This window comes from Cornus florida, unplaced genomic scaffold (genome assembly GCF_030987335.1).
Source record: "Cornus florida cultivar Cherokee Brave unplaced genomic scaffold, ASM3098733v1 CherokeeBrave_3.0.0_Hap2_Chr07, whole genome shotgun sequence".
In the NCBI taxonomy this organism is placed as follows: domain Eukaryota; kingdom Viridiplantae; phylum Streptophyta; class Magnoliopsida; order Cornales; family Cornaceae; genus Cornus; species Cornus florida.
The window spans coordinates 20,459,004-20,470,162 of NW_026775577.1; the positions used below are offsets into that span (position 1 = coordinate 20,459,004).

Sequence of the window (11,159 nt, forward strand, 5' to 3'; positions counted from 1 at the left end):
ATAAGTGCCTGAAAAGGGTAATAACATGAAATTAGTCTAAAACGGGAAAGTAAGATAGATAAAGGTCCTAGAATACCTAAGCTTAAGAGGTTTAATTGCGCACTTTTTAGCGCTTATCACACCCCCAAACTTAAATGTTGCTAGTCCATAGCAATGAACTACACAGTAAAGGAATGAAATGAATGAATATACAAGTATGAACTAAAAAGCAATGAAATGATAACGCCATTTTCGTAGGGAACACGATTGCATTTAACGTATGCAACAAGCCTTTTAAACCCCTAGGTTACCCCTAATGGACAAGTGAAGTCTCGTGAAGGTTTCCAGAAATGATACCCATAAACATTAAGCTCATTAACACTAAAGAGACACCAATATTGCAAACAAGTATTGGGAGAAAACTACCTCGAGTATGCAATTTTTCAACCATTTCCAAGCAATATCCCACAATCTCAACATCAAGTAAGAAAGTATGGTCCTCCACACATCAAGAAAATGATCATGCAAATCAAAACAACTCTAGAATCCTTTTTGAGTGGACAAGCATCAAATATGTTGCTATCTAAGCCAACTAAAGAGATGATCACATCCTTACTCTCAAACTAGCACACAAATCTAGTACCGATCATTAAGATAAAGAGTGGACCTTTTATTAAAGCTTTATTCTTCTAGGTGCGCTTATTCTTTTCATTCAATTTATTTATTTATTTATTTTTTAATCCTAAGGATCAAAGATGGAAGCATGGTGCAATGTGTTGATCTATTAAGCTTTCTAGCGATCCATGAGGTCGAGCATTAGGTCAATGACTCCCAAATCGGACGGCTTTAGGGCACTAGGTGTTCAAACACCCCTAAAGACTTACAAGCTCAAATCAACTAGGTTACAAATCAAAACAACCTCCATCTAATCATTTTCCATTTTTACCTTTTGGGAGAAGTCCTCACTTTTTTTTTTTTTTTATTTTTAATTTTTAATTTTTTAATTTTAATTTTTTTTATTTTATATGGCATTCAATTATTAACCTAGAGTTTGGGCCCTCCACCTTTCGGAGTGAGAAATTCAGTGCTTGATGAGGCTAGAATCCTGGCTACTCAATGAAAAGGGTTTGTTATCCACTTTTATCAAAATGAAAGCTTTTAATGCACTACTAGCCCAATTGGGATATAACCAATTCAATAGTCAACAAAGCATGTACCCTACAAATGAATGCTAGTGTGCGCCTGTGCTAGTGTAGAATCCTAGAGTGAATCTCAAAATAATCACAAAATCAGGATGATGTGGACCACAAGTGCAAGCAAGATATCAATCTTTCGAAAAATTTACTCCTAAATGGCATCCACAAGGTATACAAGGAATATTGGACTCTCAAGTCAAACAATTTTTAAATTTTAAGCAATATAGTCCTCAAAAGATCAAAATCATAGCTAGTTATGGACCAATCATAGAAAATCCCTCAAATACACAAGCCATGCTTAAAATTTAAAATGGAAAGCAAACACTGCAGTTAATACCATTACCCCCAAACTTAAATGGCACAATGTCCTCAATGTGCAAAGAGAACAAAGGAAAGAGTATACTAGTGCAGCTAATGCAAAGAACGGCCGGGACACAAATATCCAAAGTGGGTGGTATAACCTACCCAAACTTAAAATTAACTGCAGTCCTGAAAAGATGGCACTTGGATAAAACTCATCAGATAACAAAAGGGATAATAACAATCTACAGTGGACATGCAACTGTAAATGGGATAATAAATAAACTACAAAGAGAGGAAAAAGGGTGGTCCTGAAAAATTTGGGCAGCACACTCTCTCACTGAAGTCATTGGGATGCACCTGATAATGGAGTCAATAACAGATAGATATATCAATATAAAATCCAGATATCGAAAAATATCATGCATAAAAAGAAATAATGTACAGCACATCACAGTATCTGGGCCAACAGCCTGGCCGTAAAAATATCAAAGCAGTAGCAATGTAATAGTAATATCACAGATATATAAAATGAAAGTAGAGAGATAGGGAGATCAGGCAGAGGAGGTAGGGCGAGCGGGGCGTGATCACCAGATATCTCTGGATATATCTCGCAGCACAGCCATGACATTTGAGCGGAGAGATGCCACATCAGTACTGAGGGAAGCCACATCGGACCGAAGAGAGACAACAGCGTCCTCCAAGGTCTGTATACGCTCTCCTAGGTCGGGTGTCTGTCTTAACCCGTGCCATGGCCTGCAAAAGAATGAAACACTTGCAAAGTTAGCAATCAGATAATAAAGAATTAAAGCACAACATATAGAAACATGTTTGTCAAGTAAGATAGATAACTCAGAGTAATGGACATGTATCTATACAAGAGATAATGCAGCCAGGTAAATAGTAACTAAGTGAAGCATGCTAAACAGTGTAAGTATATAATGCATCCAATGTGAAAAACATAGGCATTGGGCATCAAGAAGCTAGCATGAACACTATGGATGGTGTGTGAAGTGCATATATGCAAATCTGTGAAGTTCGATCGATCAGGAAAATATGAGATCGATCTCTCTCAGATCGATCAGGAGTAAGTTCGATCGATCTTTCTCAAATTGATCTGAGAAAACTTCGATTGATCGAACTGCTTCGGAAAATTTGAAAAGTCACAGATCTGTGATGTGGATGACACGGGGGGTACCCAAGCAAGCTTGTGGGCCCCCCTATATAACAACAACACATTATTGATCACTTGTATAGGCACGTGACCCCCAAAATTGAATCAAAATCAAAATATATACAAAAATATATATACTTATATATACACATGCTTTAAAGATCAAATATGGCAAGAAATCATCAAGGAAACTTAGATCTATGCATGGATAGCACTAAAACACAAAGTTTGAAACTTGAAATCCAAAAATACAACTCAAACTTACCAAAACTCAACGAGAGAAGTGGTTCAGGAGAGAGAGATGAGATCTGAGATGGGAGATGAAGTTTCGAAGCTTGTGGAAGGTCGCCGGAGGCTTACCGGAGGTTGGGAAGGTGGGTTGCAGCGGTGGGAGGCGATGAGGGTCGAGATCAATGTGTAAATTGATCAAATGACCCTAGGGTTTCTATTTTTAAAAACTGCCTCCGACATGTTCGATCGATCTGGAAATATCTTCGATCGATCAAACATATACCGATCTGAAAAGAACTCAGGTCGATCTAACCTTGTAAAACATATTTTTGGAATTTTTAAAATTTTTAAAATTTAAAAATTCAAAATTCAAAATGTATTTTTAGAATTTTGAAAAAATAAATTAAAATAAAATAAAAATCTTTTTGGAAATTATTTATTTATTTTATATTATTTATTTATTTTTGAAAAATTTGAAATTAAAATATTTTTGAATTAAAATAGAAATAAAATAAAATAAAAATAAAATCTTTTTGAGGTTTTTGAAAATAAAATAAAATAAAATAAACATTAAAAATAAAAAATGTAGTCAAAGTCAAAGTTAACAACGAAATACAGATCAATCACTCTAAGATCGATCTGGAAAAAGCTTTGATCGATCGAACAGGTAAAAACCTGCCGACAAGTTCGAACGATCAGACATAGAGCTGTTTTATGCAGGGTTCAAAAATTTTCTAAGTGTTAGAACTGAAGATCAATCTGAACTTAAGTTCGCTCGATACACAGAGAGGTGAAATTTGCTGGTTTGATGCAGGAATGAATGTTCGATCGATCAAACATCCTTTGAGATCGATCGAACAATTGCAAAATGCCTATTTTTAGAATGAAAGTGCATACATTCTCAATCACAGTTCATAGCAATGTGTATAAAGCCAGAATATATCTAGACGACGCAAGAAATGAAAGGTAAAATAGAAATGAGGGAGGAATAGGGTTGTAAACCCTACGAAGCATTTGCTAGTTTTAACGTCTCTAGCAAGACATTGGGCTCTTTTAGCCCGAATTAAATGTCTTGTTATGCATCCCCTCCTTGACGGGGTGAAAAACACTTTGAACCCCATCCAACAAATGGTTCTTTAAGGAACTTGTTGGATTTGGATCAAAAAACATTAATGGTCCTTGGTCAAAACAACTATTGGGCTTCCATGCCCTTTCAAACTTTGCTTTTGAAGCAATTTTCTTTGAATCCTTTTTGGTAAGCAAACCATGGGAATGTTCAATATCAAATAGAGACTCAACTTTATCAAATTCATTGGCAATGCATTTTTCAACAACATACACTTCTTCATGTTTGTCTATGGAATTCGGGATCAGATTAAAGATGTTTAACTTCACCTTCATATGCCCAAATAAGATTTTCATTATCCCCGTCCTACAATTTATGTTGGCATTCGCGGTTGCCAAGAAGGGACGGCCAATGATAATGGGAATTTGGCTCTTGGGGTTCAGAACCGGTTCCGTGTCTATGACAACGAAATCAATGGGGAAGAAGAACTTATCAATCTTAATCAAAACATCCTCAACGATACCCCGGGGCTTTTTGATGGATCGGTTGGCAAGTTGCAAAACTACCGATGTCGGTTTTAAGTCTCCTAAGCCCAATTTGACATACATTGAATAGGGAAGAAGGTTGACACTTGCTCCTAAGTTTAGAAGAGTCCGATTAATGACATGGTCACCAATGATGCAAGAAGTAGTAGGTGAACCGGGGTCCTTAAACTTTAGGAGAGTGTTATGTTGTAAAATGGAGCTCACTTGCTCGGTCAAGATCATTTTTCTTGGTGCTTGGCTTTTGTTCTTCCTCTTTTGGGTGCAAAGATCTTTAAAAAATTTGGCATAAGTCGGAATTTGCTTAATTGCATCCAAAAGCGGAAGATTGATTTTTACTTGCCTAAACACATCAATGATTTCATTAGTCTTGGTCTTTTGTTTGTCAAGAGAAATAGATCATTTCAAGGCATCCGGAAATGGAGCTTTAAACTCAAAAGCTTTTTCAAAATCTTTCTTTGAAGAATCTTCAACACAAGAATTTTTCAAACTGTCACAAGAATTTTTCAAATCATCTTTCAAAACTTTGTTCAAATCATTTTCCATTACTTTTTCAACAAAGGGGTCATGCACATGCAATGAAGGAGGAATATGATGTGAAACGGGACGGGTGTCAACTTTTGGTTGCACCGGTTCACTCTCTTCATTGGACATATCACTTGGTTGTCCACAATTCTCCCACTTCTCAAGGTTGTCACCGCATTGACATATTCGATTGTGTGACCTTCCGATGAGGAATGAGTCTCCACAACACATTGTTGCTTTGGTGGTGCATTCAAAGGCATCTTTCCTTTCTCTCTAGCATTCAAAGTACTAGCTATTTGCCTGACTTGGGTTTCTAGCTTAGTAATGGATTGGGAATGGGAATGAAGCAATTAAGTGTTCGCCTCTAGAGTGCCTAGAGCGGTCAACACTTTTTCCTCAAAAGCGGGACTCCTAGAATTTCCTTGAGAATATGATGATTGGTTAGAAAAATGAGAATTAGAGAATTGATTACCATACGATTGAAATAATGATGATCTAAAACCTTGGGAACCTTGGTCTTGCATTGGAGGTGGAACATACTTGTTTTGAAAAACACCTTGGGGGGGGGGGGGTTTGAGCTTTCCCCTTGGCTTTTCCAAGAGAAGTTTGGATGGTTCCTCCAACTTGAATTGTAATGAGTGCCATAGGGACTATTCCCTTGGTTGACAAATGTAGCATTGACTTGCTCATGGTTTTCACTTGGCACATGTCCATGGGGACAATTAGAAGTAGAATGTAAAACACTTGAACAAGTCATACATGATTCATTGGATGCATGATGATGAACATGATTAGGGGAGGAAGATACTTGATTCGCCAAAGTTTGGTTAATCAAAAATTGATAAAACCGTTAAGATAAAGATTTCATCACGGCGGCTATGTCATTGGAATTGTCAACTTGATATAAGCCAACATTCTTCCTTCCACCTAGATTTCTACCATTTTTAGAGGATAAAGATCTATGCATTGAATTTTCATTCATGTTTTCATACAATTGCTACACATCATCCTCATGCTTATCAAGATAAGAACCACCCATAGATGCATCAACTATACCCTTGTGACTATCTGGCAAACTTTTAAAGAAATATTGAACTAGTTGCCACTTAGGTATGTCATGATGTGGGCACTTTTTAAGTAAGTCGTAAAACCTTTCCCATGCCTCATGAAACATTTGCCCATCCCCTTCAGAAAATTCTTTAATGAAAGTCCTCATGACATTGGTCGAAACCGAATAGTACTTCTTCAAAAACTCTTGTTGCATTTTTGCCCAAGAAGTTATCGAAAAAGGCTTAAGATTGTTAAACTAACATTTTGTCTTGTCTTTAAGGGTGAAAGGAAAAAGTTTAAGTCTTAAAACATCTTCCGGCATGTCCGTGTATTTCACAGTGGAACACACTTCAAGAAACTTATCCAAATGCTTGTAAGGTTCTTCACTTGGAAGTCCATGATAGTTGGGAAGCATTTGAATGGTTTTCGGTTTAATCTCATAGTGATGTGCTCTAAATGGGGGCAATTGAATGCAAGTGGGTGCATTATATTCATTAGGCATATAATGGTCTGTTAAAGCAATGGGAGGATTCATAACTGGCGGTGCTACTTGGACACCTTGATTACCTTGCATAATGGGAGGTTGTGGAGCAAAAATTGGCCGAGGCAGTCCCAATGAAACTTGGCCTTGTTGTTGTGGTAGGATGAATGGTCTAGGCATGCCTAATGGTACTTCAATATTTTCATGATGCACATTATGGTGGAGGATGCCTTGTTGGTCTATGTAACCAAGGTTCTCCACATGGTCGTCATTCAATTCTTCCATTGGTCAAATGGAGTGATGAGAACTACCTCTTCCCCTAGGATTACGAACAACTGATTTAAGATGCAAATTAGGAGGGACAATAGTATGATTTAATGACTTACGACCATGCATATACTAGCTAAACAAATAACAAGCAAATAACAATCACTTCGCCTCCATAACAAATCAATCAACAAACATTCTCCACATACATTGGTCCCATATTCCCATGCTTGAACCACATGCAAAGAAAATTAAATTGCCTCCTGTGATACCCCCGGATTTACGAATGCGGGTTGGCCAGGCCCACGCCTGAATACCCGGGAATATCAAAAACAAATTGGTAATAAACGAACAAAGAGTACAAAAGAATAAAGAAGAATAAATAAAATGCTGACAAGAAACTAAAATGATAATCCAATAATAAACCTCAGAATATATTTCCATTAATTAATAAACTCTTCTGATACAACTGATCCTCCAAAATACAACTCGAGAATCCATACTATGTGGACTCTTAGAAAAATCCAAACTAAACAAATGACAGCAATAACTGTCTAAATCAGGAAACTGAATCATAAATGAACTCCTATGTAGATAAACCGGAAGAGTGAAGTAGATTGATCCCTGCCCAGTACGAATAATCTCTACTACTGACAAACACCTAAAAAATAATGGTGGGTCAGACCTAGGGGTGGCAAAAATCCCCAACCCGGTGGGGAACCGCCCCGCCCCCGCCCCATTTAAAGCGGGTTTGGAGAACCGTTTACTCAAATGGGGTGGGGATGGGGGTTAAAAAAAAAAACCGGCCGGTTGCGGGGCGGGGGCGGGGGACTAAGATCCCTGCCCCATAACCGTCCCGTTTAATATGTTAAATTACTAATTTATTATGCCATATTAATATATTTGCTAAATTAACCCTCAATATATATATATATATATATATATATATATATATATATATATTGGAAACTGTGATACCCCCGGATTTTCGAATGCGGGTTGGCCAGGCCCACGCCCGATAACCCGAGGATATCAATCAAATTAGCATTTAACGAACACAGAATACAATATAGAAAACAGGAATGAATAAAATTTTACTGAAAAGAAACTAAATGAAAATCCTTTATTAAAAACTTTAGAATAAATCTTATAAATAAGAACTAGTCTGTTACATCCAACTTCTCCAATTATAATACAACTCGGGAATCCATCTGGTGGACCCCTAATCAAAAGCCAATACTAGAAAGTGAACAACTAAAAAGAAGTCCACTACTAAACCATGAAGAACCGCCTACATCGTTGGTAGAATGAGTAGTCGTCTCTGCTCAGCACGAACAAGCTCTAAGACCTGGAACCGTCCGTTACCTGAAAAATAATAGTGGGTCAGGCCCACGAACAAGTTCTATCATAACTACAATCCAAACAGAGACCCGATACGCAGATACATCCTAGACGTCTCAATCATATCTATATAGTCCGTAATAGATAAATATATATCCACACTACAGGACTCTCACTAACTATGCTGAGGGTCTCAACCTGAATAGAAGGTAACATGCAATACGCACCTGAGTGGGCATGACTACTTAAGCCTAACAGGGTATACCTCAACCAACATAGCTAGCTACGCATCCTACTGCATATACGCACCCTAACCGTCGACTATGGGACTCAAGCTCAGATCGCGGTACCATAATTTATATATATAAATTCCAATCCAAACCAATGCAGTGCCGCTCAACAGTTCATTGCCATGACACGACATAAAATTAGGATTTAAGTGTTTTAATTAAATCCCTACTCCAATTATATATATAAGTTCCTTCCAAATACAATGTTGTGCCGGTCAATAGTTCATTGGTCAAGACACAACATATAATCAGGATTTAGACGTTTTAGTTAAAACCCTATCCATCCTAACGCAGAAATATAAACAACCATCCAGTATGTCGTTCAACCGTTTTAGTTGACAGGACATGAAACCATGTAGGATTTAACTGTTTTAGTTAATCCATTCCGTATGTATGAATGGGTTGGAATTAGTGTTTTGATCTAATCCGTCCTTCCGTATGTCACCGTCCCATACCAGTACATATCATGCATATGATTCGTAAATGATGTAACATTTTATGCAGTACATCAAACACATCCATATAATCTAAATAGATAATAAACAGAATTTAAATAGTTCATCATTTATAATCCAGAATCCATCCATGTAACTAACAAAACAAGATTTAATAGTTCATCAAGTTAATTATCCAGCATCCATCCAAGTAATTGAAAAAAAATATACATAATTTATTCTTCAATTAATTCCAGGCCAACATCCAGTTAGGTTAACGAAACCTAAGTACTAATTCAGCAATTTAAGTCCAAACCCTAATCCCAATAATTGTTGTGTAGTGCTTAATATTACAGCAGTTACAATCCCAAGCTTAATTCCATGTATCGCAGTACAGAATTAATATCTCCAACAATTAACATCCAACGTATGCATAGATCAAACATGATATATAAATGACCCCGCATGCAACCAAAATAAGATTTGTGATAATCCGTTATATTGCTAAAATTAAATTAGGCAATTAAACCCCTTCCATCCGTTAACAGCCGGCACCGCTGTATACTTTCCTACGATTTAATCCAAGAGTACCAAACCATTATTTTATTTAATGTGGCTCTAGTATAGCCTAATATCATGTTTAGAGTCCATGCTACAATCCGTTAAAATTTTAAAACAAGATTTAACAATTTAGTCTTTTCTATCCGTTAGTAACGTAGAAAGTTCAATAATTTCAAACTGTTTGTCCCATTGACTTAGAAGTCAACTTTAATCAATTTAAGGTCTTTATAACACCCAAAATCAACTTCCTAATTCTTCTGTGAAATCCTAGAACCATTTGAACAGTTCCCATGCTCAAACAGGAACAATAGTTCGTAAAAAAAAAATATCAATGTCAAAATTTGAAATGAGCCTGCTCCAAAATTTTGGAGCAGGCTCAAAGTAGTTTGAGCCGCCTCCAAAAAGAATTTGGAGCCGCCTCCAAAAAGGGGGGAGCCGCCTCCAAACTTCTGTAGCCGACTCTCTCCTTCTTTGAGCTCATTGTTCCGCTTCCTTCTTCGTTTTGTGTCATCTGCTACATCTCCGGCCACTTCCTACCCTTCTGTTTGTTTTTAAAACTCTTCCTAAGAGTCCTAAGTATGTCCAGAATCATCCCACCCCTTACGCAAGTCAGTTTGTTTTAAATAAAAACCTTAGAACTTTTACCGATTAACCATGCTTAGGAAGAACAAACACCGTAACCAAATCATACTTACATGAACTGTAACAAAGTTAATTTACGCATATAAAATAATTGATTTAACATATAATAAGCATGTAAGGTTCAATTTAATAATCAATTTAGAAACCCTAGAGATTATCTAAGGATGCACAGAATACAGGCCAACGGGAGAGAGAAAGAACAGAACTTGCCTTAACCGTCTCTGAATTTTCCGATGAAATCTCTGACGACCATTCCACCTCTGTTGCTCTTGGTTTTATCCATGAGCCAACCACTGCTCCTCCTCCTCCTTGGTTCAACCCTAGCCTAAGGCAAAACCCTAAACTTCCTCCCTTTATCTCTCTCTGTAATTCTCCCTGTAACTCTCTATTACTCTCTCTGTTTTTCTCTCTATCAACACTGTACGTATATAGGGTTCTCAACCCTTTTTGAAGACATACTACAGTATATATATAGGCACTAATCAAAACCCTAAGCCTAATCTTAATCTACCATAGAAAACCTAATTGAGGCCCAGTTTAGTCGGCGTGAGATAGTAAGAGACTAAACCCTATTTTTCATTACAACTAGGAATATTCCATTAATCCAATTAATTCCATTCAAAAACCAATAAAACATTTACACAATTAAAAACTATTTAATTTAATTAAAGAAAACAAAAATACAAAGAAATAATCAGACAAGTCAATTAAATAACAATTTATCAATTAAATCAATTAAAAATACAAGTAAAGAAAACAATCTATTTAAATCCACAAATCAATTCAAACAACCCGTCATTCAAATTCCACACATAGCCACATAAGCACTTAAAAATAATAAAATAAATACTGAAAACAATAAAATAAATAATAAAATTTCGATTATATCCCTTTCAAAACTAGGGGTATTACAGAAACCTACCCTTCACTTTCATACAATATTCAATAGTAGCAGCCGTGATTACAACCGTGTCTCTGAGCTCTCCCTCTTTGTGTGCAAATCGCTCTCCTTCAAATTCCAAAAACACACAAATCAAATCCACAACGATCACAACAATATATATACATAATACATACGTG

General features: G+C 36.6%; 1 pseudogene; it reads left to right on the top strand.

The window, feature by feature from the left end:
* The first annotated feature begins 6,125 nt into the window (after positions 1 to 6,125).
* LOC132267920 (small nucleolar RNA R71) lies at positions 6,126 to 6,223 on the top strand (annotated as a pseudogene).
* Positions 6,224 to 11,159: the final 4,936 nt, after the last annotated feature.